The sequence below is a fragment of the Solanum stenotomum genome, chromosome 8 (assembly GCF_019186545.1).
Source record: "Solanum stenotomum isolate F172 chromosome 8, ASM1918654v1, whole genome shotgun sequence".
In the NCBI taxonomy this organism is placed as follows: Eukaryota; Viridiplantae; Streptophyta; class Magnoliopsida; order Solanales; family Solanaceae; genus Solanum; species Solanum stenotomum.
In genome coordinates this window covers 276,095-291,597 of record NC_064289.1, presented here as the reverse complement: position 1 = coordinate 291,597, position 15,503 = coordinate 276,095, and positions in this window count along the sequence as shown.

Genomic DNA, 15,503 nt, shown 5'->3' with positions numbered 1-15,503 from the left:
TCTACATTTTCTAAGAAAGCTGGAGGAAGTTATTTGGAAAGAATAAAAAATTCTTAAATTTTAATCTAAAGAACGTAATGTTATCATAGATTTTAGGTTAATTCTGTTACAACAGAAGTCTTTTTTTGGTTAAGAAAGCGGATTTTAGATCAAACACACAACTTTTGAACCAACTCATGAGGTGAGGTGAGGTGATGAATTATTAAAAGGCTGTGTAAAGAAATTATAACTCATTCCTCCAATTAACAAGCAAATATATTTCAATAGGCTTAAAGGTTGTATATATGGAGCATGGACACAAGTTTATTATTGGATTAAACAAAAAATAATGGTAGAATCTAAGTTGTGCAAATGAAGAGTGAGCTTAATTCAATCTAACACCATTAGTTCGAAGCGTTCTCATGAAAATGTTTTTTTTTTCTTTCGACGCCTTAGACTAATGTCTATAATCAACTGTTAAAATTATTCTCATTCTATATCAATATGGCTGGTGGGGTAAAACTTCATATATATACTACTGCTAATACTTTTTTCTAATTTTAAGACCGCATGTTGTATTCATTATACTTTTTCTAATATGAAGACCGCATATTTGTATTCGTTAGTAGGTAACAATCCAACAAAACAATGCGGTAATGATACTATCTTTTTTTTTTATTATTATTATTATTATTAGATAGAAAAGAAACAGAAACGATAATGATAGAAATTTATGCTTAAATAGTTAACTAATTAATCCAGCCAAACAAATTTTGGAATGACGGCTGCACTTTATTATAGTACTACTTAATTACTCCTACTATTCTTTAACCTTATGATTCGACATTTGATGTCTTCCATTTTTCTTCTTCTTGCCCAACGCAATATATACCTTGTTCGCCTTCTACTTAGCCGTTGATTTTGAATACAAATAATGGACCTATTTATATAGCTGGAAATTAATGATATCCACTTTTACTATTTTCTAAATTATTATGTATTTATTGAGTTCGATTAATTTAGATTTGTTGATCTATTTAAAATAAAGTTTTCTTTTTTCTCAATTCTCCTTAGAGCTTGAACACAAATCTCTAACCAAGATATATGATAATGATGTCTCTCGTCTATTTAACTTCAATTATTTTAAATTTACAGCGAATAAGATTTGTTTAAGGAAATCATTTTTTCTATAAAATTTCTCAATTCTCAAAGCTTGGATTGAAAATCTTAGAAAATAATATTGTCTCTCCTACTTTCAACACGCAAAATGTGATTCTTACAACCAACAATCTGCTGTTTTTTTTTTTTCCTACTAATTGTATGTCCAAGTCTTGCTATACTTTTGAGACTTTGAAACGTATAGAAACATCCCTCCCCTTTCGAATCTGATGCCATCACCTTTATGCTCATGTTTTTAGTTACTTGTGCACTATTGTTTTGCAGAGAATTTCATTTTATATGCATACTAATATTTCTTGATAAATACGTATATATTGACACCGCTAAAAAATAAAAAATAAAGTAACTAACAAAAATAAAATTGTGATAAGAAATTGACACCATTTGTACAAAAAAAACCGTAGGACACGATTTAGTGAGTTTTTGCCCTATCGATGTAGAAGCTTGTATATAGGTTTGTGAGAATTCAAATCATTTTTAGCCGTTGTTATTAACTTGAGATTGCGTTAAGAACATCAAATAATGTCAAAATGTGTTTTTAGCTAATTAATAATGAGTGCATTTTTGCAAAAAAGGCAAAGTATGGGAAAGTGGTGAGGAATATGATCCCGATTGAGAATCATACTAAGCATGGCCCATGAGGAATATGTTGTGGAAATTTCAGCTTAATTTATCCTTTTCACATCATATATAGACTGACTACTCCTAGCTAATGATTAGGGATTAATTAGTACTAACATTATATAAATATCCTTAATCCCTGCCTCTTGTTTACAACCGAAGAAAAACATCCTTTGTTCTTTTTCTCATAGAAAAAACAAACAAACTAGCTAGTTGTGAAATGGCCAAATCAGAAACCCAGTCCCAAGGAACATTTCGACAGTTTTTCAGGGCCTTTAAACGCCGAGTTTCTCCGACCCGCCCACTGGCAACAGAGAGCCCCATTTCTGCTAATGCAGCGCCTTCAAACAAGATACCTATTTATTATAATCACAGCAACAATGCTCAAAGGCCCGAGCCCATGAAGCCCGGCCCGAAAAACATTCATCAACAAAATAAGCCAGGCGTCAAATTTCAAGATGAAAAGTTTACTAATTTTATAGATGAGACAAAGAAGAAGATGAAGGCAAATTCAAGTTTTGTTGCTGACGAAAATGGGCCAACTAAACGGGCCACCACAAGAAGGGACAGTTTCAATGATAGAGTTTCTCACTTCATCAATCGGGCCAAACTCAAAATACGAACTACTACCATTGTTGATCATGCTGATGGAACCCGTTAAAAAATAATATTTTATTTTAATCGGTGAGAGTGCTCTAAATTAAATATTGGTTGGATAAGAATTAAGATACGAGTGGAGGAGAAAGGAGATGAACTTTTACGGTTGCGTGTATTATTAAATTTTATATATGATGATGAGTTGTATGATTTATTTTATTCTGCATAAATATTTTAATGTCCTAAAAGTTATGCTTATGTTGACATTGACGGTAGATATTCTTCAAGTTAATGGATAATGCCAAAAAAAATGAACTTTTTTGTAAAAATTGTGGTTTTGATTTATGTGAAAGTGAATATCAATGAATTCCATCATTGTAATCGCTCACATATTGTTTTCAGTATTATTATTATTGTAAGAAACATGAATCGTTTATTAGGGAAATTAAAGATGATAAGTAAATTTGTATAAACAATCTTTGTATTGTACGTAGCTTAAACCCATTAAAATTTTGGTCTTTTTCCAGCATATATCAAGTTTCAATATATACATGACATTAAATAAGAGAGAGAAATGGAACTTATAATAATGTATATGCAGACATACATATTTTTATTACATATAATAATAAGAATCATAAAATAGAGAGGAAGATTTTATAATAATTTCATGAAAGTATAATTTTTATATTCATAATGTTAATTGTTAGTGAACTGAAACTAAAATTTACAATAAGATATACCATTATTCAAGCCATAGGTAAAATCCAATTAGGTAAAAATGAAATAGCAATATTTTCTTCTTGTCTTATGATTTACTATCAAGTTAAAGGGGGATCGAGGGAGACCAAGAGAGTGGATTGTTGATTTATTTCCGTCAAGTATAGTTGAGAATTCAGTTTTTAAATATGAGTCTGGAGTCTAAAGGGCAAAAAAAAAAAAAAAATTGACAAAAGGCACATCAAATTTTTTTCAAACCAAAAGGGCAAAATAGCTACAGACGTAGTGATTTTATTTGACACCGTTAACAGATCAAAATCGCTGTCCATGTAGCGTTTTTGCGATTTTTTTTTTTTTTTAAAAAATAAATCACTGCTATGGCAGCCTTTTTATAAGAACAAATTTATTTTATTTTTTCGGATGCAGCGATTTTCGTTAATGTTTTTTTTTTAAATCGTTGTTGTTGCAGCGTTATTATAAATTTTGTGTATTTTTTTTAGAAATCCTGCCTTGGCAGTGATTTTGGTGGAACTATTTTAAAAAAAAAAAAACTCGCGATTTTGGTAGAATTTTTTTTTTTTGAAATTTCTATCAACTAGTCAACATCAAATTTTATTTTATTTTAAGAAAATTGCTGTCCGTGCAGCATTTTTGCGATTTTTTTTTAAAATAAAATAAAATTGCTGCTATGCAGCATTTTTATAAAAATAAATTTATTTTATTTTTTTGGAAATCAAGATTCTCCTCTTTATTTTCAACATTCGCAGGAAGTTTCTATTTCTTTAAGTTATGTCAAATCAACACTTTTTAAGTTAGTCAAATCAATTGTATAATTATAATATAAATGTAGTGAACTTATAAAATATTAAATTATCTTTTTCCTTTTTAACTCACTTGAAAAATTAGTTTAATCAATATATTTAAAATGCAACAAGACAAATTAAATTCATGTCAACAAGTATTTAAAAATGATATATTATAATATTAAAAAAAAATCAAAAGAAAAAAATATTCTACCAAGGCATCGATTTATTTTTTTTAAAAAAATAGGTCTACCAAAATCACTGCCAAGGCAGCGATTTCTAAAAAAAAAATAAAATAAAATTCCACAAAATTAATAATAACGCTGCAGAAGCAGCGATTTTAATTTTTTTAAAAAAAAAAATCGCAAAAACGCTGCATGGGCAGCGATTTTGATATGTTAACGGCGTCAAACGTCAGTAGCGATTTTGCCCTTTTGGTTAGAAAAAAATTTGATGTGCCCTTTTGGAATTTTTGTCAAAATTTTTTTTGCTCTTTAGGCTCCGGATTCTTTTAAATATCCAGCTTTATTCATCCAATTTATATAAATAGAGTCAATCTTTACTTTCCATTTCTCAATCATAAGTATAATTTATAAATCAATTAATAAAAAGATAAAAGAAGCTTTTACTAAGAAGGTGTTATGTACTCTGAATTGTTTTGGCCCAGTTGTAGAATTTGATCAGCTGGAGCTGATTAGGTAGAAACATAAAGACCCAAATGAACTTCATTTCCATTACCATTTAAAGCATGATCATATTTATTTGGTTTAGCAGTTATGTAAAAACTAGGTCTTCTTTTCAACATTATTTTCTGTGACCAAATTTGTTTCTCTCTTTGTTTTATGGGTGGAATTCTGGAGAAGCCCATTGTTTTTGGGTCCAACAACTTCTTTTTTTTTTTTTCACTTTCAGACACTCATTTCTTAAAAATAAGAACCCATTGTTATGGTGACTTCTCTTTTTTGAAAAAACTTCAAAATATGACAAACATCCATATATATTCAAGAAAAATAGCTATATTTTATCTTTTTCATGTTATATGGATATAATTAGGTTATAAATAGCAAACTTAATTATATACAAATAAATTAAAAAAAATTATATATATTTAATATAATAAATAAATATTAAATAAAAAAGTAATTATTGAATGCCTAATTAATTATGGCAGGCACATTTGTGATCTTTTCCCATGTTTACCATTATCAAAATTTTCTCTTTCATCAATATTCATACATCACATACTTTTTGATTTTTTCCCCCCCAAATTCATTCAAATTCAAGATCATTTACATCACTGCAAGAGCAATTTTTGTAATTTTGTATCCATCAGATATCTTCTAATTGCATATTTATCTCGTTTTTATGAACATTATATATCTACACATCTACACTTTCTTCTATTTTCATAGGGTTTTGATTCAAGAATTTGTTTATCCATTTCAATGGCTGAAATTGATACTCTGAGGAGGGTTACGAGAGATATACATTTATTTGACAAATTGTTGGATGAACTACCTTCTTTTGATTTGTGTATTACTCAACAAGAAGTCAAAATTTCAGGCTCTACTGCTGCAATGGAGAACGAAAGAAGAACAAAAAAGGTTAATGATCATATACCCTTAAATCTGCTTGAAAAAATCGAACATGCAAAATTAATAAAGAAGAAAAAAGGTTCAAAAGTGAAAACTAATCTTGAAAAAAAAGGAGAAAAGTCAACAATATTGATTCAAGTGGGTGTGAAAAAAGAGCAGTCGAGCAGGAACAAGAGGAAAATGAAATTGGGATTTGTATGCTTTATTTTTTTTAGTTTAATGTCATTTACTTATATATCTCAACACATGTATTGTGTGCCATTGTCATTATATTATGGATTGTCCTCTTGTATTAAAATTGTTAGAAAACTTGATTTCGTATGCATGTGTATAGTTGTTAAAAAATGAGTACAAGAAGAACATGAACAAAAAAGAGATTGAGGGTTCTTTGATTGTCAATTTTGTATATAGTAAAATACTTATATACATAGACATTTGTATCATTATAAAACCACAAGTTGAATTGTTGATTTGTGAATACAATTATATTTGAATACATAAGTACTCTGTCAAATTTAAAAGTTGATTAGGGAATTCAAGTATAGTTGGATACATCAATATAATATTGTTGGCCTTTTCAAAAATTTATTTACAAGAATACTTATACAGTTTGATACCCACAAATTATATCTTTTTTTGCTCGTGTGTTTAATGTATCCATACTTACACAGTTTGATACCCACAAATTGTATCTTTTTTTCTCGTTTGTCTAATGTATCCATATTTTTGCTTATCAACAGTGTTGAATGTATCCATATTTATATACATAGATACTTGTATTATTATATAAGCACAAGTTGAAATGTTGATTTGCGAATACAATTATATCTAGATAGATAAGTACTATATCCAAGATAAAAAGTTGATTTGGGAATACAAGTATAGTTGTATCCAACGTATTCATTTTTTTGTTTAACAACAACGTATTCATTGTATTCTATATTGGTGCATTCATTTTTTGTTTAACAACTAGTGTATCTATTGCCATGTAGTTCACCTATTCAAAATCGAAATACTTAACCTTCATTCACAAATTCAACAATTTGCTTACATACAATAACTTGAATTAACAAAAAAAAATATCAATACCTTTACGACGCCAAAATAAGAATTATGGAGACAACAAGAAAATTGAGTATGATGTATCACAATTTTTGTTAAACTGATAAAAAATATAATATGATATGTCTTTAAATGAGTAATTTTCAGTTATAAAGTTAATTATGGGAAGTTGCTCATTGTATGGACGTAATGTAAGGATAGTGGGTTATATTTAGAGTCAATTCCTTATTTAGTTTGTTGTACTTAAAAATGTATTAATGTATAAATAAAATAAATAAAAAACTATACAAAAATACAGCGAAAAAGTGATATAAATTGTAGTCATTTATTGTAAATAACATACTTATAACTATTGGTATTCATTAACCCTATAAATATAGTTATTTTTGTAAGTTACTCTTTTTTTTTTTTTGCCAATTGAACAACTAAAAATCTTAGGACAAATTACTTAACTACACTCCTTTACTTACCTTAATATCCATTTATCCCTACTTATTTCAAAAATTGCAAAAATCCCTTATTTACCTATGTACCCCGCATGTATCCCGTGCACAACGCTATGTATCCCGCTATGTGAAATGTATTAAACGCTATGTATCCCGTGCATAACGCTATGTATTCTGCATGTATCCTGTGCACAATGCTATGTATCCTGCTATGTGAAATGTATCAAACCTAATGTATCACGTGCACAACGCTATGTATCCTGCTATGTGGAATGTATCAAACCTAATGTATCCCGTGCACAACGCTATGTATCCCGCAAACATCATTTTTAAGGGATTTTTGATAAATAGAAAACTAGAAGGGATAGAATGTTATTTAGTACTTATAATATGTGGTTCCTATAATTTATACAAAATCTTATGAGAAAATATTAGACGTGGATCAAAATTTGACAACTTACTACAAATGGTAAATCACAATCTAATACTTTATACCTATTCGCACAATTTATAAAAATAGAAACAAAATTTAAATGACGACTTAAAAAAAGGAATTTATATAGATCAACTTGTCTAAAAATTGTCTTATCGTGATAATACTTGGGAAAAAAACATAAGTAGACACTTTTATACAAATAATTACATATATATGACCATATTCAGTGAATAACATTTATGGCAATTTAATATTTACTTCCTTAGCCTTTTTGCATTCTGAATAGATCGTGTTAAAATATGAGAGAAATTTAAGGCACCATGAACTCTTCAGTTCCTTTTTTTAAGATAAAAATAACTGTCATTCATAAGAATTCTACTACACATCTACATCAATGGTATCTTCCTTCTACAAACGACTGTTATTTGGGAGATTATATTTTTTTCCTTAGATTGAAAATTATACTGTATAACCTATACTAAGTATGCATGATGATGCGAGCTGCTGCAATGTACTATCTGAAGAATTTGTGAATCAAATTAAACCTTAAGAGTGAACATACATCTCGACATGTCACACCTATTAATTTGGATATCAAATATAGTCATGTTTTCATTGAAATCAAATTTCTGACTATGAACCTAGTTCAAAAAATAATGTCAGCATATCAACATCTATATATTGTCAAAAATATAGGATTTTATCTATTTACATTAACAATACAAAAATTTTTGCGCATGATTAATATATAGATTGATTGTACAATACCTGATTGTATTAGGCACTTTTTCTCCTCCGTGAATAAAACTTAAACTCTAAAAATAATTAATTAGTGACTAATTTGTGTATTATACTTTGAGAATGAACATGGAAAGGTAAAGTTATTGTATAATTGTTCATTTAGCATCATATGGTAGCCAAGTTATCGAGTGGGCAGCATATTAACTATCACAATCAGTATTGCAGAAGCCTTAGGCCAATGAAGTAGGAGGCACAACAAGTTAATACAACGAGCAAGTATATATTATGCTACAACAACCAGTGCTTTGTTTCGAGATGATGTAAAAGAAAGTTTACAAGACAATCAACCGATCTCTTATTGTGACGAACGTTTTCTTGTCCATAACATGTAATTGTTTTAGCCATAAGATCCTCACATTTCTACAAATGGAATATACTTTATACCAACTATTATACGAGTCATTAACTCGTTGAAGACTTATTTAGGAAATAACAAATCACTCCTCACCAATTGATCACCTCACAAACGTAAATAAATTTGGCATAAGCAATAAATTTTCTCCTTTTGACGTTGACACTCCGACCTTGATCTTCAGGATCAAATGCAATAGATTTTCCTTTTTTGATCTCCTCCAACTTTCTCCTTCTTGGGTACTCCTTTGACCTCTCTTCCTTCTGTCGATCAACAACACTATGATCAACTGTCGGTAATGGCAAAACACTATCACTTTGAATGTTACAACAGTTTGAATTAGACACAGGTATTGGAGACAACAAATGAAAGTTAGGCTCACCAACGAGTGTTACCATCTCGACAAATTCATCGTGTAGTTCCATTTCAGTTGATGAATCTTCCTTCACCATTTTCTAACTACTGTGTATAAAAGAAACAATGTACATCAATTACTACCAAATATGAAGCTTACCGGAACAACGTACAAAAATAATCGAATGAAACTCAGCAACATTGTATAAAATTCCTACCTGAACTATGTGAAAAAACAATAACGTAAGCTTATATCAGAAGAAATGCAAAATTTGATACCCAATAGTGGAAACCAACCGTACAAAATTTGATAACTACCCAATAGTGGGAATCAACCGTTAACTTTTTGATTTAATAATTAATACATCTATATATATTAATAATTATTATTATTATTATTATCTTTAAACTGCTATATATGTAAAAAAAACATTCATATTTGTTATACTAAAAAAATACTATTATTTATGTAGTTAAGTCTTAAGGATGGTCTTTCCATGTAATTTTCCCATAATACTTAGTGTTGACACCCAATTTTGACCCTCCTTTCTTTCCATTTATTATTTCTAAGCTTCTAAATTATAACGCATCAAAATAACCTTTTCACAACTATTTTTCACTACTATGACTTTTATGGCTATGTTATTATTATTATCATTTAAACTATATGCTTATTATCGAAATTATCATTATCGTTTTTTATACCTCTTTTCTTAAATATTGAATTTGTTGTCACTTTATTTCAAGTTTTATACATATTTAATTAACTATAAATCCCTACTTTTGTATCTATCTTATATTAGCATAGAATCGTAATAGTGATATTTTTATTTTATAAATTATTAATTTTCATCAAAATACATATATATATATATATATATATAGTAGTGATTGTTAAGTTAGAGGGCCAAAATAGTTTAGGAAAAGAAAGGAAAAGCCCAGTATATTCACACAGCCCATTATTCTTTTAAAATTTGGTCTGAAACCCAGCCTTTCAATGGCCCATTTTCGCCCCCATTTTCAGTAGCCCAAATTCCTCCTCCCAAATAAACATAATACCATTAAAAGCTAGGGTTTGTCTTGTGTTGCTGCACAGCTAGTCACTGTTTCCTCTTCCAGCAAGCATTTGGTTTCTTTTGCCATTGCCAGACGTTGGTTGCACCATTTCCGTGCAAAGATTGCTTTATCAGACGTGTCTCCATCTATTTTTTCCCGTTTGGTGCTTCAAGGATATCAATGTCCGAAGGGCAGTAAAAGATTTCCCGTTTCAAGTATAGTCTATCTTGTTTTCTCTGATTCAAATCACGTGAAGAACTCTGATTTGCAACGTTTAAATTTGAACTTTTGTTTTGACCAAGTTCAAATACATTTCCCGCTCAAGATTTCAACCCTAGAAAGTCTCTATAAATATCAATGTTTGGAATAGGGGTTTTTGGGGAGAGTTTTTTTTTTTAGCCGCCTCTTATCTCTTAAAAGTATTCAACCATTTCACCTCTGTTTGTGTCTCTCCATTTTCGCCTTTGGTGTTAAGTTGTTGTCTGCTTCTTTACTTCCACCATTTAAGACCTTTCGAGATAGCGAGTAGATCCGAGTTCAAACACGTCCAGTTCGCTGCCCCGAAATAGGTCAGTGAGCTTTATCCTTTTTTTCACAAGATATGGATGAATTTATGTTTTAACATGTTGTGAGCTTGCTGTTAGTTCCATTTAAGTTAGTTTTATATTTTTGGCATTGTAAATAGGTATATAGCTTGACCTCAGTTAATAATAATGTTCAAACTTTGTATATAGGAACAAGTGTTAAAATCTATTTGTGCATAGGATTTAAGAATGGTGTATAATGATTTTAAAAATCTGTTTCATTTGGCAAAATTATGCATTCTGTTCAAATAGATTTAAGCAAAAAAAAAACATACTAGACCGAGTACTACCAATAATTAAATTTTTATATTTTGGCATATTAAGTATTGTTTCAGTCCAATCTTGCATTATATGTTGTCTGTATTTTTCATCTTTGCATTTTAAAACCTAGTAACTAAGTAGTCATAAACCCTTTTTTAAAGGTTGAATATTCAGCTATGTTTCAAGTGTTCTTTCTATTAACCTAGCTATTATATTCATATCTAAGATCAAATGTGTAATATGTTCAACTATTCCAAATATATGTTCTATCTGAATGGAAGGTCCATCGTTTGTATCCATGTGAATATATCGTTTGTCTAAGCTAAAATCATGGCATATACCTTCAAACATTATTTTAGAGACTATGAGTTAGTTTAGATCAACTTCCCAAAGAAAGAGTTATACAGTGATTCCTTTTGCCCTCTCTAAGTTTTAATTTGTTAATTGTATCAAGTTTTCATGTATGTTTTCTCTTTGCAACTAGTTACATCTCTAATATGTTATGCTGAGGAATTTATTTTTGTCTTTCCTATATTTTTACTTGCTAAATATGTTCTTCTAATTCCCTATATATATTTTTTTTCATGACAATGGAGCATAAAGTGTCGTTTTGAGACTCAACCTCATCATCGCTATACCCGAAGATGGCATCTTTCTCTTCGTTTGTCATTCATCAACTGCTCTTGTTCCTTTATATTACTTCTGAGTTGAAGTGGAAGTGATAACAAAGAGCTTCTGGAGTCTTAGCCGTTTCTTCCACTCTCTCCCATCTAAAAAAATAAAGCGAGAGTGGAGGAGATGCTTCTATATCTTACTTCTATCTCTTATTCCTTTATTTTGTTTGCCATTAATTATGTTATGAAGTTTGCCATACCTATCTGTTTTTATTATATTCTTATTTTAATTTCTTATGATTTCATCGATAAAGAATTAGGCCTAGAATACTCGAACCTTAGAAAAGGGTAGTTTGTGATATATAGTTTCCTATCTTGAGTAGATAATGCATAGGTGACTACTAATCAATCGTTTTTATCTTTGTTTCTTATTTTTAATCTATTCTAAAGAGTAAAGTTAAAATACGGTTTTGTTTAGCATAAAAAATGTAATTTTCAGCAAGTTCAAAAGTGCAGATTTTTTTTTATGTGTGCAAAGAAAGACAACTTTTTCAATGGCAAAAATTACAGATTTTTGGTGAAAATATATAGCTTTCCAAAAGTGTAAAAAAATCATATTCAAAGTCCAAATGTACATATTTTGAACCCTTAAAAAATGCAGATTTTTTGAGAATTAAAATATCGTTTTAATAGTTTTATATGCAGATTTTTTTTTAGCCCTCAAATGCACCCCCTTTTATCATTTTTTATGGTTTAAATTTATTTGAAAAATGCAGCATCTGTTGAGACTTAAACATAGTCTTTTGTGAACTTTGGAGTGCATATTTTCATGGTAAAAATACAACTTTTCAAGAACTTGAGAGTGCATTCATACCCCCTTAATAACCTTTTTCCTTCTCAAGCAAATAAGGTGTTTATTTATTTTAATCCAAACATGCTTTCTTTATTTTCTACTAGTCCTTCATTTTTATATGCAACATTCTTGTACATTCTCATACCACATTTTAATCATAATACTTCATCTCATAAGCATATACTAATTTTATATACAACGCACATATGCATTTGTCACGTATTATTCTAAAATGCTTTTCTTATCATTTTTATCAAAATGTAATTTATTTTTTACACCCTTAAAAATCACTTAAATTTGAAATAGATAATCTTTTGTTATAAACCTAAGTTTGGCCGGTTAATAGTTTTAAAACTAATCTTAAAGGATGCCTTACCCCTTCCCTTTAGGATAAATTAGAACTCTTACCTAGAATCACATAAGTTAGTAGACCTTAATTGAAGTCAATTTTAGTATTACTTACTTAATAATTTAGGTATCCTAATTTACCTTAAAATAATTAGGTGGCGACTTCTTAAGTTAATTAATTTGGAAATCACCAATATGTTGTACACTAATTTGACCTTGGTTAAAATGGGGTATAACACTTAGGTAGAAGATAAAGAATGAAATGAGGGGTATAAATTTTAATAGAACTGGCGTGTATATATATATATATATATACACACAATAACTTGATGAATGAATTTTTTTATTTATTATTTACCTATTTGGTGCTTTGAAATTGAATTAATCAAAATTTGTGTTTGAAAACGTTTCATTTTTAGAGCTCAAACTAAATCACGATCATAATGAAAGAAGATCAACTTTCACATATAGCAAACACAAAAATCATATTTGTATATTATAGATATAGTTTGCATAATTGCGCTCCATAGCAAACATAAATATGTATATTTCGCTATACATATACAAAAGAAAGCAGTTGTTCGCTATACATGTACAAAAGAAAGCAGTTGTATAATCTGCTTTGGTATACATATACAAAAGATCAATTGTATAATCTGTGTTTGTATAGAGCAAGAAAGAGAGAAAGACAAAAGAAAACTGGGCAGGGGAAGATCGTATTTGTATAATCATAAGTGTATAGGACAAAAATATATGCATTTGTATTTGTATATACAATTTTCTCTTGCTTTATACAAGCACAAACACAATGTATACATTTGTGTTTGTATAAAGTGAGAGAGGCGAGTGAGCGAGCGAGATCTGGGAGAGTGGCGAGCGAGATCTGGGAGAGGGGAACGAAAATATATGTATATATACAATTTTCTCTCGCTTTATACAAACACAAATGCATTTTATACATTTGTGTTTGTATAAAAAGCGAGAGAGGCGAGGGAGAGAACGAGAGTGGCGAGCGAGATTCACCAGGAGAGAGGCGAAATAACAATAGTTTGCTATGGGGTACAATTAAATCAAACTATATTTATATTATTTAATTTGAATTAATAGTTTGCTAATATATACAATTTTCCCATGAAAGAATGTAGCAAGTAAGATGGTAAAGAATCCCCCGGGCCCTATGGGCTATGCGCCTTTGCTTTCATGAAGACGACTATGTTTGACATTTTGAGTTTTGGGAAGTTCCCAACTTTTATTATATAGTACTATTCAGATTCTATTTTAGATCAAATCATAGAGAAGTGCCTAAGAAATCACCCAATCTTCATTCATTTTATAATATTCCCACTGAACTTTACTTGAAGAAATAGCACAAATTAATTAAACATTGTTCTACCATAAAAACAAAAACAATTAATTAAGAGATCTCCTCTATCGTTATTATTTGGTAGAAACTTGGAAAATATATTAATTAAACATTATTCTAGCATTAACTAGCACAGGGAACAATCTATTCTCCATCTGAATCTGTAACTCCATAAAGCAATTTTTTAATGAAGAAAAGTTCAAATAGCTCATTATTTTTGTTATTTATTTCAACAACTTATTAAAATTAAAAAGGGAAATTTTGAAAGAAAAAGAATCCCAAGTCAACTGGTTATGTGGCTTCTCGTATGCGTTGAAGTATATGAGGCAACTATAGAGTCATGCAAGGAGCCAATTAGGACTCACATTTATTTTTACTTTCTCAAAAATGTCAACACCTTTAATTTGTCGTTACATTAATTGCAGACCATACAAATTACTAGTATAATAAAATTAAAATTGTCCATCACATTAAAAATAAACATAACTAGGGAAACATCGGTCATTAACGCTTTAATATGAGTATTTTGTTTTATATAATTAGAGCCATATCCAATTAATCATCCTTCGTCGACATTAGGGGTCTATGTCCTTTTTTATTTTATTAATGTTCCATTTCTATGATGGAAAAGTTAGGCATTTTCGATTTTGTAACTAGCTAATCATTTATTGATTTCCAAAAGCCAAGTATATATACTTATGATTCCTCCATGACGTTTACCAACAAAAACATTATTTTGGAATAATAATACTCTATTCTTTAGCCTTTTCATTGTTGATAAATTTAAATTGTAATCTCTTAGTGAATATATTTTAAGTTTTAATTAATTGAAATGTACACTTTTAATTGTAAGAGTTTACAAATTATTATAATTACCAATTATTCTATCACTTAATTACCTTCTGATTACACATAGCCATAGTGCATGTCCTTTATTTTATTTTATTTTATTTGAATAGTGTCCTTTGGAGGGACTAAAGGTGGGAATTTCCGAGGGATACGATGATTATTTGGTCACTAATTATTTATGCTCTTGTCATTTTCCTCTTTCATCTATTATTCTGCTTCTGATTCTTAATTTTTAATTTTTTCCTATTTGTCAATTACTCCTAACTAAAAAAGGAAGATATATATATATACTTTTGTCTTTATTTATCAAAACATAGTGTGAAATAGAAATAGATACAGCTAAAACTAGTTGGCATGCAGTGTTCAACATAAGAACATGTATAAACATAATTCACATTTGTAATTAAGGGGACACGAAGATCCTCTAAAAGACATGGTAGAATTATTTAATCATACAAATGGATATCATAAAAGATACGCCCTCCTACTCATTTAATTTAAAAATGTAATTAAATACCTGACGTTAGTTGTCTTCATTAACCTTTACCATTCACAAACTTTGATTTATGCTTTGAAGAATAAAGAATCCAATCATTCAAAGTGAAAAATCTACTTTTTAAAAATGTTTAT